Below are 26,106 nucleotides of genomic sequence, written 5' to 3'. Positions count from 1 at the left end.
TATATATATATAAAGAAAGCGGGCAGGCAACTGCAGTGTACAATAGATATATATATATATAAAAAAAAATACTCAATTACCAGCCCTAAAAAGGGCTTTTGGGGACACTAGATATATATATATATATATATATATATATATATATATAGTGTCCCCAAAAGCCCTTTTTAGGGCTGGTAATTGAGTATTTTTTTTATATATATATCTATTGTACACTGCAGTTGCCTGCCCGCTGTGTGTGAGAGGCCACAGACCCACCACAGACTGTACTGTGTGCATACCACACTCATTTCGGGTGGCACAGGCACAGTACCTTGCATTTTAAAAAATATTTTTTTTTCCTCTGTCATAATTGCAGTGAGTGCTGTGTCAGGTCCACAGAGTGCACTGTACCCACTGCAGTGCACTGCCCACCACTGATATATATACGGTGGCACAGCATCTTGTTGCAAATTGAAAAAAAAAATATTTTTTATTATTGCAGTTGCCTGGGCTGCCAGTGACTGTCAGGTCCACAGAGTGTACTGTGCCCACTGTAGTGCCACTGCGTTCCCACCCACCACTGATATATATACGGTGGCACAGCAGCTTACAAAGTAAAAATATATATATTTTTTTTATAATTGCAGTTGTCTGGGTGCCAGTGACTGTCAGGTCCACAGAGTGTACTGTGCCCACTGCAGTGCCACTGCCCACCCACCACTGATATATACGGTGGCAGGCATGACTTTTTTTGGATTAGTGTCTGGGGGGGTCTAAAAAGCGTACCTGTGAAGTTTCAGCTCTGCAGCATGTCCAGAACCAGAAAAAAAAATCATATAGGTGTAAAAGGGGTTCCCACCATCCCTGCTCTACTGAAAAATTATCTTTTTTTCTGGTTCTGGACATGCTACAGAGCTGAAACTTCACAGGTACACTTTTTAGACCCCATAGACACTAAATCACACAAAAAAGTTCTTAAAAATTGTCATTTTTGATAGAGAGACAATTATTGGAAAACTTAAAAAAAAAAAAAAATTAAAAAAAAAAATTTTCTTTGGATTTATTGTCTGGGGGGGTCTAAAAAGTGTACCTGTGAAGTTTCAGCTCTGTAGCATGTCCAGAACCAGAATAAAAATAGAATTAGGGTTAGGGCTAGGGTTAGGGTTAGGGTCAGGGCTAAGGTTAGGGTTATTTTTAGTGCTTAGGGTTAGAGGGTTAGAGTTATAGGGGTAGGGCTACTAACTCTAACCCTAAGTATCTCACCGTAACCCTAACCCTAACCCCGAACACTAAACCTAACCCTCTAACCTTAACCCTAACCCTCTAACCTTAACCCTAACCCTCTAACCTTAACCCTAACCCTCTAAGCCTAGCCATAAAAATAACCCTAACCCTAAACCTAACCCTAGCCCTAACCCTAACCCTAGCCCTAACCCTAATTCATATTTTTTTTCATGTTCTGGACATGCTACAGAGCTGAAACTTCACAGGTACACTTTTTAGACCCCCCAGATGCTAAATCCAAAGAAATTTTTTATTTTTATTTTTTTTTAAATTTTTCCAATAATTGGCTCTCTAACAAAAAATTACAATTTTTAAGAACTTTTTTTGTGTGATTCAGTGTCTGGGGGTCTAAAAAGTGTACCTGTGAAGTTTCAGCTCTGTAGCATGTCCAGAACCAGAAAAAAAATTAGAATTAGGGTTAGGGCTAGGGTTAGGGTTATTTTTAGTGCTTAGGGTTAGACGGTTAGGGTTAGAGGCGTGGGGTAGGGTTACTAACTCTAACCCTAAGTATCTCACCATAACCCTAACCCTAGCCCCTAACACTAAACCTAACCCTAACCCTTAAAGCCCAGTTCCTGTCCCATTTTGGTCGGTTCTGGTCTGTTTGCGGTTGTTTGCGGTGCGTTAAACGGGAAGTTTGGTCTGTCACTGTGAAGCGGGCGTAACCCTTACACTACCTGATCGATACAACATCATACCTGATCGTATACACACACTGGATGTTTTAAAGCACGTTATTCCAAACAATTTAGGAATGTTAGGTGATTTATGCCCTTTATGGAATAAAACCCGACTCTGCTTCAACTACGTAATTTTCCATGGGAGTTTTGCCATGGATCCCCCTCCGGCATGCCACAGTCCAGGTGTTTGTCCCCTTGAAACAACTTTTCCATTACTATTGTGGCCAGAAAGAGTCCCTGTGGGTTTTAAAATTCGCCTGCCTATTAAAGTCTATGGCGGTTCGCAATGTTCGCCGGTTCGCGAACATTCGCAGATGTTCGCGTTCGCCGTTCGCGAACGGCGAATTTTATGTTCGTGACATCACTGGTTGTCAATTGACCGAATAAGCTGCAAATTGGTCCTCCAGCTGTTCCTTATATGTACATTTAACTTTTCCGGCCTCTTATTGCTACCTGTCCCAACTTTTTTGGAATTTGTAGCTCTCATGAAATCCAAAATGAGCCAATATTTGGCATGACATTTCAAAATGTCTCACTTTTAACACTTGATATGTTATCTATATTATATTGTGAATAAAATATAAGTTTATGAGATTTGTAAATTAGTCCATTCATTTTTTACTCACAATTTGTACAGTGTCCCAACTTTTTTGGATTTGGGTTTGTATGTATGTAAACAAAAAAAGCTGCAGTAAGTCAGGAAGGTGAAAGAAATTTTAAATTGTTTATGAAAAACAGTGCTTGAGCAAGTCATTCATTTGGGGTTCACATTTATTTTAATAGCTTTTGGTGAATTTTATAGAAAATTTTATTAATAACTTGCCAACCCCCCACAGTACATATACTGCGGCGGGACAGCACATGCAGGCACAATACCATACATGTACATCATGTGCCTCTTCCATGTTTAGGAGCGTGCAGGTTTGTGGATCCCAGTACTCAGCGTCCGGTGATCATGTGATCACAATGTTAACTAAGCTGGTATGAATAAATTAATTCATAACAGTTGTGTTTCCTGTGCTGTGACTGCCCCACAGCTATCACATGGTACCTGGGCCATTCACAGCCTCATGTACTATGTGATTAGCTGTAGCCAACCACAGATCACTAGTGATCACAGCTGTCATGAATGTAACCCATTCATGACAGTTGAAAACCTTACTGTTACAATGAACTTCATTGTAACTGCAAAGTGTAAAAAAAAAAACCCTGATAACCACCTTAAGAGTAGTACAGTGTTACTATGGTGATGCTGAACTACTCTGATAAAAATATATATGAAAAAAAAAAAAAAAAGTAAAAAATGAAAAAAAAAAAACACCCAGTCAGTGTCCCTAATTACTCTCACATCAGTAATATAATGATGCTGTACTGCATTGGTGAGAGTATGTGAAAAAAAAAAATCACCCCCTCAGAGTAGTATGTAAAAAGCTATTACATGCTGATCACAGCTGTCATAAATGATCTTCATTGTAACTGCAAAAAAAAAAAAAACCCTGATCACCCACTCAGAGTAGTACAGTGTTACAGTGGTTAAAAAATGTAAAAAATATTTTTAAAATGTAGTCATTTAAAAAAAAAAAAAAAAAGCACATTGCCACCAGTCAGTGTCCCTAATCACCGTCACATCAGTTATATGACGACCAGTGTTGGGGTAGTTACTCAAAAAATGTAACTAGTTACTAGGTACTAGTTACTTCTGTAAATTGTAACGAGATTACTTTACTAGTTACTGCATTTGAAAAGTAACTTCACTACTTATTACTTTACTCTCCTCTTTCTTAATTGACTGTGTAGAAGAAGATACATGACACTCTTTCTGCATAGAGTTTATTGTATAAACACAGGCTTTGGGAAACATGAGAACAAAACCAGAAAAAACTGAATAAAACATAAAGTGCAACAAAAAGTCATAAACTTCATCCCTCTCTATTCTTCGAAATAACGATTGTATTGCATGGCTTGGGTAAAGCAGGAAAGCGCGTTCCTATAGCCTAGTAAAGTAGTGTAGTTACCAATATTAGTATTGTAACTAGTTACGTTACTTCGTTACCAAAAAAAGTAATGTAGTTACTGTAATCCGTTACTTTGTAACTCATTACCCCCAACACTGATGACGATGCTGTACTGCACTGGTGACAGTATGGAAAAAACAATTGTAAAAAAAAAAAATTCTCAATTTCTTTATTTTCAAAAACTGTGACAAAAAATTTAAATTACAACTTCAAAAAACTCCTCATGAACTTAAGACTTTCCGGCAACCGATGCTCAAGCGTATATATAAATTCACAGATATTTCCTTGCAAGATAATGCAGCTGCGGTCCTACTTAGCCTCACACCTTTATCAAGGAAATGTTATCATAAATCTCTTCTCAAACATCTCCTTTATGCTGCACGGGCTTGCATTCCACCCCTATTGAAGCAACAGTCCACACCAACGGTGGCCCAATGGCTCACAAGTGTGAAGGATAGTGAAAAAAAATGGAAGATCTGACCTCCGCTTTACGGGACAAGTCAGAGGAACAATCAGGGCCGGACTGGCCTATCAGGATACCGGGATATTTCCTGGTGGGCCGCCGGCCCTGGGGCCGCTTTAAGATGGGGCCGCTTTAAGATGGGGCCGCCCGCAGCCGCAGCGCCACTTTAAGCATTGGGGCCGGGCCGGCCGCTGTGATGATGGCCGCTGCAGCCCCGCCCCCGGCCCCCGCTGCGCTCCAGTCTCCAGACAGAGAGTGACTAACGGTCCATCCGATTACACGTCAGCCACTGTGAGCGGCATCCGCATGACGTCACGGGGCGACTGCGCCTGCACGGCGGGGTGGAACTGACTAGCTGTGACTGTGCCGATCCCTCCCACTGTCCCGACACAAAAAACAGGCTGTGACGTCACGCGCGCCGCGCCAGCAGCATGTGATCGCAGGTGAGGCAAGACTGAAGAGTGAAGAAGAGACTCTGAGTCTGAGAGTGAGACAGAGAGACTGTCACTGAATGAGCGGCTGCGTGCGGATGCGGAGCAGATGAGAGAGACGGCCAGAAAGAGTAAATGGGCTGGGGCTGGGGCTGGGGCCGGGGGGGGAGAACCAACCTCTCTTACATAGTAAATGGAACCAACCTCTCTCTTACATAGTAAATGGAACCAACCTCTCTTACATAGTAAATGGAACCAACCTCTCTTACATAGTAAATGCGCTGAGGGGGACCTCGTCCTCTTGCATTTGGGGGGGAGAATCAGCATATAGGGCCCCTACTACAATGCCAACCTACCCCCTCCCCCTAATACAATGCTGACCCGCCCCCCTCATACAATGCTTATCTGCCCCCCCTGGGGCCCCCTCCCCCTAATACAATGCTGATCCACCCCCAAATTTAGGGGGGAGGGGGGGAAACAGCATTGTATTAGGGGGAGGGGGGCCGGGGGGGGTCATCATTTATTAGGGGGAGGGGGGTTAGCATTGTATTAGGAGAAGGGGGCTGGGGGGGACAGCATTGTATTAGGGGGGGTCAGGTATATTAGGGGGGGTATAAGGGAGATCAGCAGTGCATTAGGGGGAAGGGGCCAGGGAGAACAGCATTATATTAGGGGGAGGGGGGTTAGCATTGTATTAGGAGAAGGGGGCTGGGGGGGAAACAGCATTGTATTAAGGGGGGTCAGGTATATTAGGGGGATAAAAGGGGGGTCAGCATTGTATTAGGGGCAGAGGGCAGGGGGAGGGGGCTGCATTGTATTAGGGGGAGGGGATCAGCATTGTATTAGGGCCCCTAATACAATGCTGATCCCCTCCCCCTAATGCAATGCAGTTCCCGGCCCTCTTCCACTAAAACAATGCAGCCCCCTCCCAGCAGTCCCTAAACTACAGCAGAATGACGCGGCGCGCTTGGGCTCTCGAACTTATAAAGACATGGTCACATGCTTCAGATGGCCAATCACAGCTACTAATACATTAGTGGGCATGGCTGTGATGGCGCACACCAGTTAAACGCTTGTTGATTGGCTGTTAAAAGCCCACCATTAAAAGCGCGCCATTACATACAAAACAGGAAATAAAATGACTGAACACGGATTTTAAACCCAAACATACAGTAAAGTTTTCGGGTCCGTGTTCGGGTAACAAAAATCCAATTATTCGGTACAAACACGAATAATACAGTCCCGTGTTCGCTCAACACTAATTACTAGTAATTGGGAATTGAGTAATGCAACCTAAAGGCCCCTTTGGTTTAAAGTGAAATTATGTAAACAGGGAAGACAATGTATAATCTGTAGACTAGTTTTCAAACTATCTCTGAATACTATTTTTATTTTCCTAACTTTCTGGAAAGCCAAGATGGAGACAAACAACATTTTAAAAGGCTTTAAGGTAAACCTGCTGGCATTCTTGTGGATTTCATTATAAGTCCCTGTCTACACAAATGATCTCTTTGTTCGTATTTACTTCTTTATGTCAACTGCAGATGTTACTAGCTTTGGAGATCCTTAAATAGAAACCACAGTCTGCTCAAAAACAGCATTGCCTGTTACTAAAAGATAAGAAGAGATATAGCAAGAGATTTCTGTGGGGGTCTTTTCTTGTCTTTTACCTGTGAAGAGCAGAAGCAGATTCCTATCCCCGTGTATCTGTAGAATCATTTTACAGCATCAATCATCTGAAATATAACAAAAACCTTCTGGAGATTTTTGGTCAATATGAAATAGCAAATTAATTGACAGAATCATTTAATAAAAACTTTCATGTCTACACAGGGGGAATAAAATAATCTAAACCCCTCTTGCAATGACTGCAGGATAGAACCCTATGATAAAATAATAATAATAATACAATTTCATTAAGGAGCTCTAACGGTGGTGTTGCATATTAGCTGCATCGAACATTACTGTGCCTAATCACAAATTCTATGATTTTTCAAAGAATAGAGAGAAATTTGTAGTCACGCCATTCAGGACTGAAATTGCTGTGCCTAATTGAATAGATGAGTATGATCAGCCACTGAGGACATTCCAAAATATTACCAATACTATTATTCTAGTTGCATGAATAGTGAAAAGTAAAATTGTCCATGGATATAAGACAATGTTTTGAATTTCAACCTGTCAGCTTAAACATTTGTCCCCACAGTGTTATCTAACACCTTAAGACCCCGTTCACACTGGGGCGACCTGTCAGGCGACCTGGTCGCTTGACAGGTCGCCGTAGGTCGCCTGCCATAGAGAAGCTGTGGACCCGTTCTAATAGGAGCGACACAAGTCGCTCCGACTTAGAAAAAGGGTCCGGAGCTTCTTTGGGGCGACCCGGAGCGACCTGCATTGACTTCAATGATATGAAGTCCGTGCTGGCCGCTCCGAGGTCGCGGTGCGAGCTGCGCACCGCGACTTCACAGGTCGCCACCGAAAGTCGGGTCGCTCATATGTGAACCGGCTCTAACTGGAATAATAACACTGCTGGAATGGTAAAAGCGTGGCAATGTATACATTTGTTACAAGGCAATTTTTTGGTACAGGTTATAGGAATCCCAACTAGAAATAATGCTCTGCTGGACTTGGTAATCTCAAACCATCCTGTGCTCTTCACTAATGTTAACCACTTCAGCTCTGGAAGGTTTTACCCCCTTAAGACCAGGCCATTTGTTGCAATTCGGCACTGCGTTGTTTTAACTAGCAGTTGCGCGGTCATGCGATGCTGTACCCCCTTTTTCCCCCACAAAAAAGAGCTTTCTTTTGGTGGTATTTGATCACCTTTGCTTTTTTAGATTTTGCGCTATAATAAAAAAAGAGCGTCAATTTTGAAAAAAAACACAATGTTTTTTACTTTCTGCTATAAAACATTCCCAATAAAAAATGGCGGCGATCAGCGATTATTATCAGGACTGCCACATTGCAGTGGACAGATTGGACCCCTAACTGACATTTTTGAAATTTTTTGGGGACCAGTGAGATTAATACAGTACTAAATAATATGCACTGTTACTGTATAAATGACACTGGCAGGAAAGGGGTTAATACTGGGGGTGATCAAGGGGTTAAATGTGTTCCCTATTGTGCTTACTAACTGTGGGGGAGATGGGTTGGACAGGAAAAGAGATCAGTGATTCAGCTCTGACAGAAGAGCCACCTGCTTTGTTTACATAGGCAGGAGCCTCTTCTGTCATTCTAGCTGAAGATCGTGGTAGTCTGGTGGCAATCGAGCCCGCTCCTCACACTGTCTGCCTCCCGCTAGCTGCCGAAACCGCGTGCACATAATCACGTAAATCTACGTGATTATGCGCAGCTGAGCCGCCCTGCCGCAGTAAATCTGCGTGGGGCAGTCGGCAAGTGGTTAATATAAAAGAACATCTGGGTAGCAGTGACCATAACATGATTTCAATTAATATCGCACATACTGGAACGATATAAACACTTAATTTTGAGAAGACGCATTTTCCAAGGCATAGGGCTACTCTCCAAGAATTTAACTGGAAGGGTAGTCATTAAAGAACACAGAACATAAATGGGAATGTTTCAGATCAACTGTATGCAAACATACTGCAAAATATTCCAATGATAAGTTTACAAGGATAAACATAAAACATAAAAAAAAAAAAAATGTGGCTTAAGTCCAAAGTTAAAAAAAAAAAAGTTATAAAGAATAAGATAAAGGCATTTAAAAATTCAAAACTGAATGCAGACTATCATCATTTGAAAGTTACAAAGAATGTAACAGAATATGTAAAAACAATATCAAAAACTTGAATGAATGACTGACTTTTTATTAATAGCAAAAAAAGTCAGTCTAAGCATGTAGACCCTTTACAAGATCGTTTAGATTTGGTGACTAGGGACAAAGAAAAGGAAACTATATTATATACCTTCTTCAGCTCTGTGTATACAAAGAAAAATGGGGGAGCTCAAGTTCACAATCGGGATAGAATTGACATGGCCCGAAAAAAATCCCAATGGCTAAAAACGAATATGATCTAAAAACATTTAGACAAAATAAAGGTGAATAAAACAGCTAGGCCTTAAAGAGTGGAGCCTTGATTTTTAGATACTCTTTAACCCCTTCCCGACCACCCACCGCCTTTTTACTGCGACAGTGCGGCCCCCCCTGTGCAAACTGATGTAGACCTACGTCGGTTGCGCGCCTGCAGCTAGGAGGCGAGGGAGCTGTGCGCTCCTGCCCCCACTTGGCAGCAGGGAAGCCGATGCACGGGGCAGGCAGCTCCGATTGCCGCCTGACACCCGCGATCGCTCCCCGCTGAGAGAGAAGAACGATCAGCTGTTGTAACCACAGCTGACCATTCTTCTCCATCTATATAGGATCACATGTCTCTATGATCATTTCACAAGCCACACACCCCACACAGTTAGAATCACTCCCCTAGGCTCACATTTAACCTCTTGATCACCCACAATGTTAACACCTTCCCTGCCAGTGTCATTATTACAGTAACAGTGCATATTTTTAGCACTGATTACTGTAGTAATGTCACTGGTCTCCTCCAAAAGTGTCAAAAATGTCAGATAGGAGTCCGATCTGTCTGTCACAATGTCTCAGTCCCGCTAAAAAATGGCAGATTGCCGCCATTACTAGTAAAAAAAAGAAAACAATAAAAATGACATAAATCTTTCCCGTAGATAGTAGATGCGATAACTTTTGCGCAAACCAATCAAAATACGCTTATTGCGATTCTTTTTACAAAAAATATGTAGCAGAAGACAAATTGGCCTAAAATGTAAAAAAAATTTGATTTTTATTTTTTATTTTTTGAGAATGTTATATAGCAGAATGTGAAAAATATTGTTGTTTTTTTTTTTCAGAATTGTCGCTATTTTTTTGTTTATAGCGCAAAAAATTAAAATCACACAGGTGATCAAATACCACCAAAAGAAAGCTCTATTTGTGGGAAAAAAGGACATCAATTTTATTTGGGTACAGTGTTGCACGAAAGCGGAATTGTCCGTTAAATTAACGCAGTGCCGAATCGCAAAATATGGCCTGGTCATTAAGGGGGAAAATCTTCCGGTCCAGAAGTGGTTAATGACTGCCTCACTACCACTAGATTGGTGTGAGGCCAATGCAGTGCCTATTCAGTATTTAAAAAGAGATCAAATTCTTTGACAACTAACTACAGACTGGTTAGACGAGAAGATACTTAAGCATTTGTTAACCGCCTTAGCGGTAATCCCGAGCGTGACTCGGGGTTGATTTTTCATTGCAGGAGCGGTAACCCCGAGTCACGCTCGGGGTGGATTGCAGAGAGCGCAGCGGAGCTTCTCTTACCTTATCCTGGCGATCCAGCGATGATCTCTCATTGCTGTGACCGCCAGCCGAGAGTCCCGCCGCTCCTCCGTCCCTCCGTCGGTACGATCACTTCCTAGTTCCGTTCCCTGCAGCAGCAATGCTGCATGGGAGCGGAACTAGGGAGGGAAATTCAAAAAAAAAAAAAAAACGTTACACAAAACACACTTTATATTATATTATATATATATATATGCATATATATATATATATATATATATATATATATATATATATATATATATATATATATATATATATATATATATGCATATATATATGCATATATATATATATATATATATATATATACACATGTATATATATATATATATATATATATATATAATATGCACACACACACATATATATAAAATTATATTATTGATTCAATTATAATTCATGCGTTATATATTATATATATATATATATATATATGTGTGTGTGTATATATATATATATATATATATATATATATATGTATATATATATATATATATATATATATATATATATATATATATATACACACACACACACACATATCTATATATAATATATAATGCATGAATTATAATCTAATCAATAATATAATTTTATTATGTATATTATATATTAAATAATAAAATAATATTATTGATTCGATTATAATTCATGCGTTTGTGTTTCAAATTTATCACATCTGGGATGTCTACTAGAGTCTTGTTTTGGTCAGGTTTAAGTCAGTAATTACTAAGAATTGTAGGCCTATAATACATAACGCCAAATTTCCATGAAAAGAATTGTACCGCTTTTGGTATGTAATTCCAGACATAATCATACCGCCAGGGAGGTTAAAAGACCACATAGATGAGTTTTTGAAGGAAGCAATATTTTAAGTAATAGACAGGATTGATTCAGGAAAAGTCAAAGTTGTCAAACAATTCATCTTTTTTTTGAGGAAGTAAGAAAAAACATATACAAATGAATATCTTTGGATATAGTATACAAAAACTTTGCAAAAGTGTTTTCCTACACATGACTAATACTGTATGCAAATGAAAGTCTAGAGATTTAGAAATTCAGTTTGCAAATAGAATAAAAAACTGGCTAAAAACAAACCATACTCAGAGAGTAGTGATTATTTTTGCATACTCTGAGCCCCGGTTCACACTTATGCGAGTGCGGGGTTTGCATGTAATGTCGGAGCGCACTGCTCCTTCATTACATGCGATCGGCTGTTCGGTGCGAGTTTAGCCATACACTTTGTATGGCTAAATTCGCACCCGCACCAAACTCGCACAGGACCCTTTTTGGCAGCCGCATCAGGATCGGATCGCACAGCGGTTCACACTTGTGCGATCCGATCCTGTGCGAACTGCAAGATCGCACTGCGATATGCGATCAAACTGGGGGTGTCGTTAAGATTACATTGACACCCCCAGCGTATCGCATATGGCAGTGTGAACTGCCGGGGGTGCGTGTGCGATGCGGGAACAGGCTGCGGATTCGCAGTCTTCCCGCATCGCATAAGAGTGAACCGGACCTAAAGGTTATTAGTGTACCCCAACGGTCAGTGTTTTTGGTAGATCATAGACTTAATAATAGCATACAATGCCATGTGTAGTTTCTACAGCAAGCAAAATACTTTCCTGTAAATGGGCTTAGACCGCAGAGAGTGAATTAGAGAGAGAGACACACATCATTTTTCCCCTGTACAAAGCATTAGTAAGACCTCATCTGGAATATACAGTTCAGTTTTGGGCACCAATTCATAAAAAGTATATTGGGGAATTGGAGAAAGTGCATAGAAGGGCGAACAAACTGATAAGAGGAACAGAGAAGCTCAGGTATGAGGAAAGATTAGCTGAACCTAAAAATTCTCTCTTGAGAAGAGGTGATTAAATCAGAACTTCATGCTAAAATGGAAGCTCTGCTTTAACATCTCCTTCCACCTTCCTCTCCCACTTTTGGAGGTTTTTCTTTTTTTAGGTGGAGTGGGTAACTAGTTTTAGCAGGTACCCTCTCCCACTTCTTCTCTGACCCAGTGGCGTCACTAGGGTGGGGCCAGAGGGGGCCATGCCCCCCCAAAATGAGTCTGGGCCCCCCCATGTGCCCCCCCAATTAAATATGTGCACAACAATGGATTCTCCTTTCACTCTCGCAGCCTCGCAAGTAGCGCAGCGCCTCTACAACACAGACTCACAGTCACACAGGCGGGCGGGGCGGCACAGTGCGCACCAAGGCCAAGGCACCTGGCCGAAAGCGCGCGCGCCGCTGCCGTGCGGGAGTGGCGTGACTCACATGCTGTTGTTGTGACTGCAGTCTGTCGGGGAGTTGCGGGGTCCGGACCGGGACAGGACACTGGCGCACCACCAGCCCAGGACACACAGGAGGACTCGGAGCAGCCGCAGCCCGGGCGGCATCAGGTGGGTGGCACTGTGGCAGCCTCAGCCAGTGGGAGGTGAAACACTGGACTCAATTCCTCCTGGGAGCTAGAAAAATAAGAGGTCACTATGGGTGAACTTGGCCCAAGGCAGACAGAATGAATCAGATTCAGAGATACTATTCTTGGGCTTAAAAGGGAATAAGTTCCGCGCTGTGGATATCTTAACGGATGAAGAAAAGGTACTGAACTACAATCCGAGGACTGTATAATCGAAGAGGTCAATGAATGGGTAATTGGCGCTGCCTGTATTGGATATTACAATGTGTGAATTTCAATAAATATATGTGAATGCAAATATAAATGTCTGTGCAAAATATAGTTAATATCATAAAAACAGCATATGGATACTAAAAGTGATATTAAAAGACCAACATATAAACCAATAGTGGTAATAAATCTCAATAATAAATTCTGAGTACAATCATGTGATTAGATCCAAATATATAAATAAATAAACCAATATAAATCAATTTAAAGTGACAAGTGACTAGGAGGTGCTGTATTGGTGAACAGAGATGTAGATAAATGGATATAATAGCAAAAAAGTATAAGATATAAGTGCAATAAAGTGCAAGAAAAATAACTGATGATAAAACAATAAACAATATAGTGACTGGCTAAAAAACTGGTAGTCCTAATAGCCAGTAATGGTGATACAAAATGGTACAATCTCGGATAAAAACCAGTGAAATAAAGTGTAGTAAGTGCAAAAGTGTGCAAAAAAGCAATAAATAATTTAGTGACTGGCTAAATAGGTGATCCAGATAGCCAAACAAATGGTAATAGGAAGTAGTCCTAAAAAATAGTCCAAATCCAGAGAGGATTAGTGAATGGATGAAATTCAAGGTGACCCCGTGGTGGGTAACTGGTGAGTTAAAGGGAAATCCCACTAGTAATTAGCCAAATAGTGTAATACCGTATTGTTTGATTTCATTAATAAACGGTATTAATAAACGGTATTACACTATTTGGCCTTTTCTTTTGCCTTGTATGATCCCACGGATGAGTGGCTTCATTTTACCCCATGGACACCGTACTTAACGTTGTTCCTATTGGAGAGGACCTTTATATCCTGCTTCTCCTCTTGTGACAACTGGGACCCCCAGGGACGGCCTCCAACATCCCCCTGATCTAGAAGGAAGTTAGGAGCCAAGGGAAGGAATTCCATCCACATCTTAATACCCGCTCTATAAACCGGTGTGGGGTGGGCATATCTGGTTAGTAGGCTAATTACTAGTGGGATTTCCCTTTACCTCACCAGTTACCCACCACGGGGTCACCTTGAATTTCATTCATGTTTTATCATCAATTATTTTTCTTGCACTTTATTTCACTTATATCTTATACTTTTTTTGCTATTATATCCATTTATCTACATCTCTGTTCACCAATACAGCACCTTCTAGTCACTTGTCACTTTAAATTGATTTATATTGGTTTATTTATTTATATATTTGGATCTAATCACATGATTGCACTCAGAATTTATTATTGAGATTTATTACCACTATTGGTTTATATGTTGGTCTTTTAATATCACTTTTAGTATCCATATGCTGTTTTTATAATATTAACTATATTTTGCACAGACATTTATATTTGCATTCGCATATATTTATTGAAATTCACACATTGTAATATCCAATACAGGCAGCGCCAATTACCCATTCATTGAACTATTCTAGGGCTTGTCCTCTTCATTTGGCCTTTATAGCGTGATAATTGGAATTGGAATTGCAGAGAGATTTCCATGATGGATTTTCAAAGGTCTTTCCAAAGCAAGGAACTGGGAACTGGACTCCCCTGCCTGAGTTTTTATGAGGTGGCATGGTGATCAGTCTACAAATTTTTTGGATAAGACTGGTGCAAGAGCTGCAGCAGAACTGCAGAAGGAAGAGCAGAGAGGGGTATGAAGTGTGCCATAGAGAAGCTGTCTACCACAGCCCAAATGACAATGCAGCTGTCAAAACGTAAGAGATCCATAATAAAACCTATGATCATATGTTCTCAGGGTTCCTTGACAATTGGAATGGCATTAAAATGCAAGCAGCTGTAAAAACGTAGGAGATCCATGATAAAATCTAGAGTTCCTTAAAAATTGAAAGAGGCATTAACCACTTAAGCCCCAGAAGATTTTACGCCCTTCCTGACCAGGGCCTATTTTGCGATTCGGCACTGCATGACTTTAACGGACAATTGCGAGGTCGTGCGACGCTGTACCTAAACGAATTTGACGTCCTTTTTTTCCCACAAATAGAGCTTTCTTTTGGTGGTATTTTATCACCTGTGCGATTTTTTTGATCATGCGCTATAAACAAAAAAAAGCGTCAGTTTTGCAAAAATAGCAATATTTTTCACATTTTTTAATATGAAATTCCCAAAAAAAAAAAATGTAAAAATCAAAATTTTTTTACATTTTCGGCCAATTTGTTTTATGCTACATATGTTTGGTAAAAAAAATCGCAAAAAGCGTATTTTGATTGGTTTGCGCAAAAGTTATCGCGTTTACTAACAAAGGGAAAGATTTTTGTCATTTTTGTTGGTTTTTTTTAACGCGTAATGGCGGCGATCTGCAATTTTTTTTGCGGTACTGCGACATTGCAGCGGACAGATCGGACCCTTGACTGACATTTTTGACACTTTTGGGGTTACCAGTGACATTACTGCAGTAATCAGTGCTATACATATGCACTGTTACTGCAAAATGACACTGGTAGTGAAGGGGTTAACTTTATTTGAGAGGGAGGGGCTGTGTGTGTCCCTAGGGGCGTGATTCTAACTGTGATTGGCTGTGGCTTGAGCTGTAGAAACAGTGATCAACGGTCCTACATAGTAGAACCGTGTGATCACTGTTTCTACACAGGGGAGAATGACAGGCGGCTTGTTTACACTAGCCGCCTGACTTTCTCCCTCTGCAGCGACAATCGCAGAGTGACCTGGGAACATCGGGTCCGCCGGTCACACGCGCGGGGGGGTCCATGACCACGCAGGAGCGGGAGCGCGCCTCGGGGGCGCGCGCTCGCTCCCTAGACCCTCACAGGCTAGCGACGTAGATCTACGTCACTCTGCCTGTGAGGGGCTGACTGCCGCAGTAAATATACTGTGAGCAGTCGGCAAGTGGTTAATGTGCCAGCAGGTGCACAAGAGGGGACTTTGTTCTGGGTGCAGATGGTACAAGCAGTCATCCTTTAGTATCCCTTTTCACAACTGGACCCACTGATTACCTGCCAATTTGGAGCTTTCATGAGATTCAGTGGCACTAATGTTTTGCTTGTAGGAATGGGAGTTTTTGTGACAGAGGTCACTTCCTGAACTCCAGAGGGATTCTGGCGTTTTTTCAGTTAACCATACATTAGAATAGGTAGTGAGATGGAGCACAACCATTGTGTATCACTGCAAAGAACAAAGCATGAAATATGGCTGCTTTAGATATAAATACAATCCATACATAAGGACAATGTTCTTAACAATGATATATTTTCTTTATTCAAATATTTTATTAAAGAGGCTGTAAACCCGTACAACGTTTTTTTTTTTTTGGCAACCTGTGAGAGAAACACATAAAGAGCTAGTATGCATTGCATACTAGCTCATTATGCAATACTTACCTTAGAACGAGCCCCCGCCGTGCAGCACGCTTACCTGTATGACGGGCGACATGTCTAGTCGCCCGTCTTCCGGGATCGCGGCATCCGGACATCTGATTGGCCTGAGCCGCGGTGACGTCACTCCCGCGCATGCGCGCGGGAGCCGACAGTCACGGCACGGGACTCTGAAGAAACGGCACCAGCGGCCGTTCCTTCAGAGCGCATGCGCCAGTGACGTCACTGGCTGCATGTAAGGTAAATATCTCCTAAACGGTACATGTTTAGGAGATATTTACAGTACCTATAGGTAAGCCTTATCATAGGCTTACCTATAGGTAAAAGTGTCCGAGGAGGGTTTACTTCCTCTTTAAGGAGTATAAGTGGTTTAAACTGGAGCAGTGAGTCCACTCACTGCCCATTTGTAATGCATTATACCACCCTCACACCCTGACCCAACAATTGTCAATGTGGACAGTGCTTGACATGGTGAGCTGACAGAATTTTACAGCTGAACAATGCTGTAAAATTCTGTCAGCATACTCAGCATGTCAGCCCACATTGTCATTTTCAGGGGTGTGAGGGTGGTATGAGATGCAAATGTGCAATGGACTCACATTGAGTCCACTGCACATTTGCATCTCATACCACCCTCACACCCCTGAAAATGACAATGTGGGCTGACATGCTGACCAAATTTATTTTACAGCTGAGCTGAGCTGAACTGCTCCACTAGTGCCACCTCTAAAACCGATGTCCCCGGGCCTGCTTCTTGTGTGCTGGCTCGCTGTGTCTGGTTCCATTGCTGCGTACTGCTGCCTCGCCTTACAAGTGACTCCGCTAATGCTGTCCGCATGCTATATATATAAAAATTGGGTTTTATAGTTGGCCCCCCTACTTTTGTCCCTGTCCCCGCATGTGCCCCCCCCCCCCTAAATATAAAAGCTGGAGGCGCCACTGCTTTGACCACCTAGGTGATCGGAGTGGAAGTTCTCCCCTTATGCCCGTAAACCTCCTGGGACACATCAAAGGACCATTCACCAAGCACAATGTGGCTCACGCATGTGCATTGGGAGTCCGGCTGTGAAGCCACAAGGAGTTACAGCTGGAATCCCCTAGTAAACATGTCAGTATTGGGGATCCGAAGACTGGTGAATAATCAGCCAGTGAGGATGGTACTGGATCCTTGGACAGATAAGTGTACTTTTTCAAAAGTCAGCAGCTACAGCAGTTAATTTTTTTATTGTTAAGACTAAAGATCTTCCGTGATCATCATATATACTGTAAATACATAGGTGATCCATAGAGTGAACTTTGTGTAGAGGTATTCGCTTTAAGATCATCACAAGGGACAAGGGGACACTCCAGCTTGTCTGGAGAAAAAGAGATTTAATCTCCACAAACAGAAAGGCTTCTACACACTAAGAGCTGTGAAAATGTAGAATAGTCTCCCTTAATAACTAGTTCTGGCCAGCTCAGTAGATTGCTTTAGAAAAGAGCTGGGTACATTCCTAAGTGCACAAAATATAACTGGATATAAACATTTGTAGGTACCAACACCAGGGATTGTTGATCTAGGGAATAGTCTTTTGCCATATCAGAAAGGAATTTATTTTTCCTCTGCTGGAGCAAATTGAATCATGCTTTAGATAGGGTTTTTCTGCTTTCCTGCTTAACTGTGAGTATTCTGTATTTGGAGTTTTTCTATTTATTTATTCTGTTTTTTTTTTGTTGTTTTTTTATTGGTTGAACTAGATGGACTTGTGTCTTTTTTTCAACCTAACTATGGAACTATGCAACCTTCCATTGAGCCCAGGCTGTCCATGGCGCACACCCTGGGCCCATGTCATTACACTGTTTGGATCCACATTAGAATGCAATGGTACCGTTGTCTCACATATGAAGACCTATGTAGCTATGACTCACAGAGGAGAATGAGTGGTCACACACAAAGCTGATTTTTTTAAGTTTGATAAAGTTGTTGAAATTTATGTATGTTTTGTAGTCTGTTTAGATTCAATTAGTATCTGTGGTATTCCTCTTTAACCTTCATACATAAGACATCGTGAAAAATTTACAGAAAACGACTACTTTTTAAAAGAATCTCTTACATTGCATTATGGTCAAAGTTCAGATTCACAGACAGCATAATAAAATGATCACATGTTTTAAGGACATAACAGTCAGTACAGTGTTTCTCCAAACTGCAGAACAATTTCCATAGCAACATAGATTTTTCCATACATGCAAAGAAAAGATTGTCCTGAAGGGCTAAATCAAATACAAGGATTATCTAGTCTATGATGAATCTTGTGACCATTCATCAGTGGCTCTTTTTGGTTTTGTAGTAGTTAGGGCATGAGTGCAGTGATGATGTTGTCACATATTTTAACTTTTATCACTAAGAAAATATATTATACAAAGTATAAATACTGTAGCCTCTCTGTGCAGAAGTATTTTGTAAAGCTTTGAAGTGAAAATGCTATTACTTTGAGCTTATTTAAAGGACCAAAATCACAGGAAAATAATGGATTCTGATAACTCTATGGGGTTAACGCATGTAATGATATTAATCTGTATATATTTTTTTTTTATTTCATACATTTTCAAATTTATTTCTCTTTACATTTACATACAGTATATACCAAACTGTCCAGCAAAAGTGACAGTGACAGGGGTTGAGGCAAATAACACCACTAGAGGTACAAGGAAAACTTCAAAACTACCTATCCAGCCTTTCTCAATAATCCTCAGACCCATCCACCTCAGGATATATTTAAAGGTATTGTCCACAACAACTATAAACAGTATGCATATTTTCTACCTCTGGGTCCCTTCTCTCCACCTGTCTCTCCTTTGCACCCTCTCACCCCTCCCTCCCTTTCCCCCTCATTAGCTCCTTCATCCATGCCTCCCCTGTTATTCCTGTTTTACTCTGTTTGGCATGTTATGTTGCGGCACGCATTCTTTTTGTTTGCGCTGTACCCTCAATGCAAAATGTTTTTGATGCATTTGATGTTCCTTTGTACTGTTTATTTTACCAATAAAACCTCTTTAAAAAAAAAAAAAAAAAAACCTACTACCCCAAAATCTGCTTTTGCTTGTTACAAGAAGTCTGCAACTAGGGATTAGTGAAGGATGAGATTTAAATAAACTTGTACTAAGGCTGAATGCTTGGAAGGAATAAGGAGAAAAGGAAAATGATCAGGTGGGATCAGATCAAAATTAGGTAGGATAGATTCAAAATGTCAAACTCATCATCCTGCTACAAGCTTCCCTTTCAGCAGTATAACTGGCACTGCTATTTCAGCAGTATACCTGGCACCACTATTCACTCATTGTTTTTATTTTGGGTGGGGGTGATAGAATGTTGCGTATCAGTCCCAGTTATCCTGCCACAACTCTTAGGCAGTCCATGCATGGTTTCAATCTCGGCCGGTTCAGCAGGAACTAGCCAAGATTCGAACTGTGTATGGGCAGGCTGAATGTACCAAGTTGATCAATCAATCAACTTGGGTGCAACTACCATGCTGGGTTATACCTGCAGTTATTGCTAGCAGCTGCTATAGCTGCTAGCAATAGCCACTGTCTTCCCTTGGGGGGGGGCAGCTTCCCCCACCCTACAGTGTTTCTTTAAATGTGATTAATGCCAGTAAAAATATCTCAGACTTTGACAGGTCAAATACAATATTATAATTTTTTTTGTTATGTCATTTTTAACCTTACTATTTGAGAACATCCAGTACATGCTCAAAGGAAGGGAAGTGCTGAAACAATGGAGCTGTGAATCCCAGATTATGTCATTGACCAAACATGGTCATGATCATATTTGATCAATAACTTCACCTGGGATCCTCAGTGTTTTACATTCCAACAACACCAGGGAACTGTCATTTGCGATGGGAGTAGTGGCTAGTCAATATCATCAGGCATCGCTCATAGTGATTGAATTAGATAAACCAGGGCTGGCCCAAGACATTGTGCTGCCTGGGCCAAAAATTAAATGCTGCCCCCCCCGAAAAATAATCACACCCACCAAAAGGCCCACACAATTTTTATTTTATATCATGATAATTAAAACTAAAATTAACTGTATTAGGAAGTCAGATTTATATGCAACAGCACCTTGTCTACATGCACAATTATATGACATACCATTATATTCAATTCCAAACCACAAACTCCAGTATTATTTTGTTTGTCTGAATGTCTGACGTCATTGCACACACCACAATCACATAAGGAACGTTCCCCAGAGGAGACCCTCCGCCTCCTCATACTCACCAGTTTGCATGGGGAGATGGGGAAATGCCGTCCGTAATGCGCCGCTTACTGATGACACACAAAACTGCTGGAAAAAAAAATCTTGGGCATCATTTTGCTGTCCCTCTCAAAGTTCTGCCTGGGTCCAATGGACCCAGTGGGACCCATGGTGATGGTGTGATTAGATAAACATCACAGGATGACACGATTGATAATAATTTTACAGGTCCCCTGTGACCTGCTTATATTTGCAGTGCCGCTCTAAGCAGAAAAGGAAGATGTGTATTGTCCTGCTGCTTCTCAGGAATGGGGTGCTCGCATAAAAAAATATCACCATCCAGCAGTGTGCAGTATACTTACAGAAATCACCTCTCCCAATCCAGTTTGTGTTATTACCATGTGTAAGATGACCTCAGCCTTACACTCCACAAGCCACAGCCTCTGACATGTTTCGTCCCACCCACCCGACTTAGTCATAGAGGTTTGACAAACAAAAGCTAAGATCTGTCATTTGGCGGCAGTGCTACCACAGCTAAATGAGAAATCCCGCGACACTGTTTGTAAACACCAAATGTCACATTCTACTGCATCTGCAGCTTCACATTTAGGTTTTATACATTCCCAAAGAAGATTATTTTTATGTTTTGTGTATTTTTTTTTATTTGTATTGCCCTTTAAGCCACAATGAAAAAAAACAAAACATTAAATTATACTTCTATTTTTTTTTTTTTTCATTGATACATGATCCTGATAGCAATGCCCAGCTACCCATGCTTTTTGTTTAAAGCCTGCAGACTAATCTTGAAAAATGCCATGAAAGACTCCAGTGCCAAAGACTTCAGTGGGGTTTGCCACAATGTTTGGGGTTAGCTGACATTTTGCTGGATAGATGAACCTCCTTCAAACTGAACTTGCCCAGTTCGTGCATCCCTACTGAAAAGCATTTGGCCAGCGTAGCAATTCATCATAACATAAAAAGTATAAAGCAAATCATGTCAACATTGGTGGTTTCATGCATTTGTTTGGTATATAATCTCTCTAATTGAATCATATGTGCTATTTACTGCTAATATAAGTTAGTGTATTTTTTCTATCATTTAGTCCCTCTAAATTCCAACTAACTCACTGAATTCTGCATACAGTAGCTTCATTAAAACATTCCTCTTAAACAAAATCAAGCAAAAAAAAAATGTAGGCATACATCCAAGATGCCTATTATAGTAAAGCAGTGCTGATGTCAGTTGTTTAGATAGAAAATGGTCAATTCTTTTTACTATGTACATAACGATTACCACAAAACAACAGCTGTGTCTATGCTATAACTAATGTGAAAATGAAGTCATGCAATACAACTTAAAAAAGTCATTTAAGGGTACATATGAATATAGTTATGTTGCCTGTACAAGGGGAGATAATAAAAACTGTTAGGGCTTGTTCACACTTGACCAAATTTCTAAAGCTTAAAAAACGCTCCTATAGCATTAGTATGGGCATTAATGAGCTTTAGTATGGACTTTAAACTGGCATTTTACAAGCGTTAATGATTAGTTATAAATTCTCCTCAAACGCCCTGTGGGCAATTTTGAAGCGTTTGATGAGCGTTAAGGCAGGTTAAAACTGCTCCACAAAGGCCTTTTCCATTACAGGAAATTAACTCATCTAAACGCAGCTCAACCACTCCGCAACTGCCTGTCAGAGCGTTTGTAAGCGTTATCATATATTTGAATGGAAGGCGTTGAGAGGCTTCAAGCGCCTCCTGACTCGACATGAGGCTTTAATTTTTTTTTTTTTTTAATTTTTAATTTTTACCACCTCCCACCCGGCCACTGTACATATACGGCCGGGTGGGAGTCTCGTCCTTCTGATCGGACGTTCCCGAACGTCCTGCAGAAGGAGTGAGATTGCGCCGTCGCGGGCACACGCAGCGGTGCGATCTCAATGTGCCTGCGTCCCTGATATGCTTTTATCAAGAACTCGTTTGTGAGTATTTTTATTTCATTATTTTAATAAACCTTTTTAAAGGATAATGCACTAGGCCAGTGCGCCCTTGTGTTTGTTTGTTGTTTTTTAGTTGTCCCAGACTACCCTGGTCTTGTAAGGGGCTGCAAGGCCGAAGTTTTCCAGAATTGCCGTGTGAATAGTTCTCAACATCTACAAATTTGTAGCCAAGGTGGATAGAGGATTGCACCACTCAGAGCGTAGGGGACAGGTGCATTGCACCAACGCTTTACTTGTTTGTTTAATGACAGTGGACCCAGCTGAGTTGGTTAAGGCTATCACACATCAGGGACAGTTGAATGGTGCTCATGAAATGCACCTTTCTTCTCTGGATGCTAAGCTGGATGAACTGACTGCTATGATTAACCACCTCCCACCCGGCCACTGTACATATACAGCCGGGTGGGAGTCTCGTCCTTCTGATCGGACGTTCCGGAACGTCCTTCAGAAGGAGTGAGATCGCAACGCCGCGGGCACGCGCAGAGGTGCAATTTCGATGTGCCTGTGTCCCTCGGACACAGAGCAACAAGTTTTGGCAGGAGGGCCCTGTGATTGGCCCTCCTGATCACATGAGGGCTGTGTCCAATCATTTTCCCCTGGTCACCTTGTGAATCACACACCTTCTGTTGCTGGGTGGCTATGTATATTCCTCCACTGTATTTATAGAGGGAGCCATGGTTGCCACTAAGATTGGACTTTTGACTTGTCTGCTTTGTTAATCTTCATTACATAGAGGATGGTAGGATTAGTAGTTCATACAAATAACAGATGGAACGAGCTTTGGGATCGGGTTGAAAATGAGTTTAATTCGAACTTAGCCTATCCACAATTTGATATATTTTGCCTGGCTGAACTTGTGGGTGAGGATTTAAACAAACATCAGACAGAATTCAGTCATTTAGTTGCCATAGCAATATGTTCATTAACAGCATTGAAAAGCACTAGTGCTACTCGAATATAAACAACAGCATTAGGGTTTCATGCTGATATTGACCAAATTTGACAGTATTTGGTCAGTGATGCCTCCCGGGATCCCATTTTTACATACCAGCAATGTCATGAAACCATCATTTGTGATGGGAACATTGGCAGGGCAGCATCATCATGGCTGCATGTCTGTATCTTGGGGTTTTACTTATGGTGACTAACATGGGTCTACATCATTGAAAGACATGGTTGACATTGTTTTTGACATTTTTTTTAATTCTCTAATAAAGGACTTTTTTTGATAGCATGGGTGTTTTTTTTTTTTTTTTTACTATTATAAGGGCCTCATTCCCATATCCTGCCCCCTAAAAGGGATTTGGAGGTCTGTAGGAAGGGTACTTACAGGAATCTGGAAGCCCCTTTAAAAATAAAAGGACCCTTGGATATTCATGGCCACACATATTGTTCATAGTGCCCCTTGTTACTCATTCTCCCAAAAATGTTAAAAAGTAAATAAAAACAGCCACACTGCAGACCAAACTTTGCCCACTTTGCTTATTTCTAACAGATAACATTTTTTTTCCATCTTTACAACTCACAGGAAGTGACAATAGCTAAATAATAATCTGTGGTTGCTGAAAATGTTGTTAGCCTGAAAAAAAAATGCAGCCATCACAGCTAAGCACTGGTATGCTTCAATATATTACGTTTTTTTATGGTTTAATGGCCTCTGCATGATCCACATCAACTCGAAAACTGCATCAACGTAAAAAGAAATTAGCGGTGTGAATTAGAATAAATGTATGATCAATAGTATACTATACTAGTTTTAACAATTTTGACTCTAGAGTTGTGCTGAACCCTTGCTATATAGCACATGTAACTGTGTAGCAGTTGAAGCACACTTTTATCCCACTATCCCACCAAGATTTAGCATTCCCATGAAGAATACTCTTTTATGATCATTTCTTTGGTGATAAGAAATGTGTCAAGGCTGTCTCAGTATGAATGCAAGAAAGTGAAGAATAACAGGAAAAAATGAGTTTTTTGACTAACGTATTGTGATACTTCCCTTACATCTTCTTCAGGTCTCTTAACCTTTTCTATGACATATTTATGCTCAACATTTTTGCCATAGGTTTATATGAAAATGAAAGTAGAAGGTTAACATTTCTGGTACGTCAGTTTTTTAAGTATCAGTGACCGACTTTTGTGTGCAATTGTTTGCTCCATTTTTAAAAGGACTGTCATGAGAATGTTAGTTCCCTGCCTATCATGCTGATGCTATGGCTTTGAAACTCTTTGAGTGTCTTATCTGAAACAAGTACAAAGGAGGTTACACTTTGCAAGGGAATATTCCCCAGAGCTTAGTGAATGAGGTGAACATCTGCTGACTTCCATCATCCAATTATGTAAGAGCAAAATTATGTTTTTTCGCTTGATTCCTATGATTTGGTATTGGTTGCAAAATGAAAATTACCCACTTTCACTAAGCTCTGTGCATCATTCCTTTGCCTATAGTAAATCAACCCCAAAGAATTCTGGCACTTTTCTGACACTAATTTATAGCATGTTTGTTCCAAGTCAGAACATATTGAAGCTAGACACAGCCAGGCAACTAGCATTGGTAGACCACATATGTTTCTTATGACTGAGTCACTTTAATAAATCAGACCCATTTTTTCCATCCTCACTCATAAAAAAAACATTGTGACTTTATTTACAATTATTGTAAAAATGTTTTTCCAGTGTATGGAGCATTTTACATAATTCTCCTAAAAAAAAAAAAGAGCAGTCAGCATTTATTCTATATAGAGTTATAGACTTAGATATAGTAGTGATAGTAGCTCTAGCGATACTTCATGAATGGGTTGGGAAAAATCTGCAACCAATCAGACTGTTTGCCCTGGATGCTTTTGTTGTTGCTAGTAGTGTTGAGCGAACACGGACTGTATTATTCGTGTTCGTACCGAATAATTGGATTTTTTGTACCCGAACACGGACACGGACACTTTACTGTATGTTCGGGTAAAAATCCGTGTTCGGTCGTTTTATTTCCGGGTTTTGCATGCTTTGGCGCTCTTTTCATGGCGGGCTTTCAACAGCCAATCAACAATCGTTTAACTGGTGTGCCTTAAGCCATCCCAGCCATGCCTGCAAATGTCTCAGTAGCTGTGATTGGCCGTCTGAAGCATGTGACCAAGTCTTTATAAGTTCGAGGCAGCCGCAGCGGCGTCATTATGCTGCTTAGATTCAGGGACAGAGCACACATCAACGTGCTGGCTGCTGATTAGGGAAAGATAGGCAGGAAAAAACCATTTGTGTCCGGATAGAATTGAGGGACAGGTCGGAGTGTTTAGGCAGGGCGAGTTGTAGGCATTTTAGGGATAGAGTCTGCTGAATTATATAGGGTCAGTGTCTTCTACAAACTACAATCGATATTGCTGTGTGGGGGGTGGGGTGAATCTGCACTCAATCCTGATCTACGATCTCTTCTCAATCCTGTTAGGGACAGAGTCTGCTGAATTTTAGGGAAACTGTGTTCTACAAACTACAATCGATATTGCTGTGTGGGGGGTGGGGTGAATCTGCACTCAATCCTGATCTACGATCTCTTCTCAATCCTGTTAGGGACAGAGTCTGCTGAATTTTAGGGAAACTGTGTTCTACAAACTACAATCGATAT

The sequence above is a fragment of the Pelophylax lessonae genome (assembly GCF_965119305.1).
Source record: "Pelophylax lessonae genome assembly, chromosome: 2".
NCBI lineage: Eukaryota > Metazoa > Chordata > Amphibia > Anura > Ranidae > Pelophylax > Pelophylax lessonae.
This window is presented reverse-complemented; position numbering follows the sequence as displayed.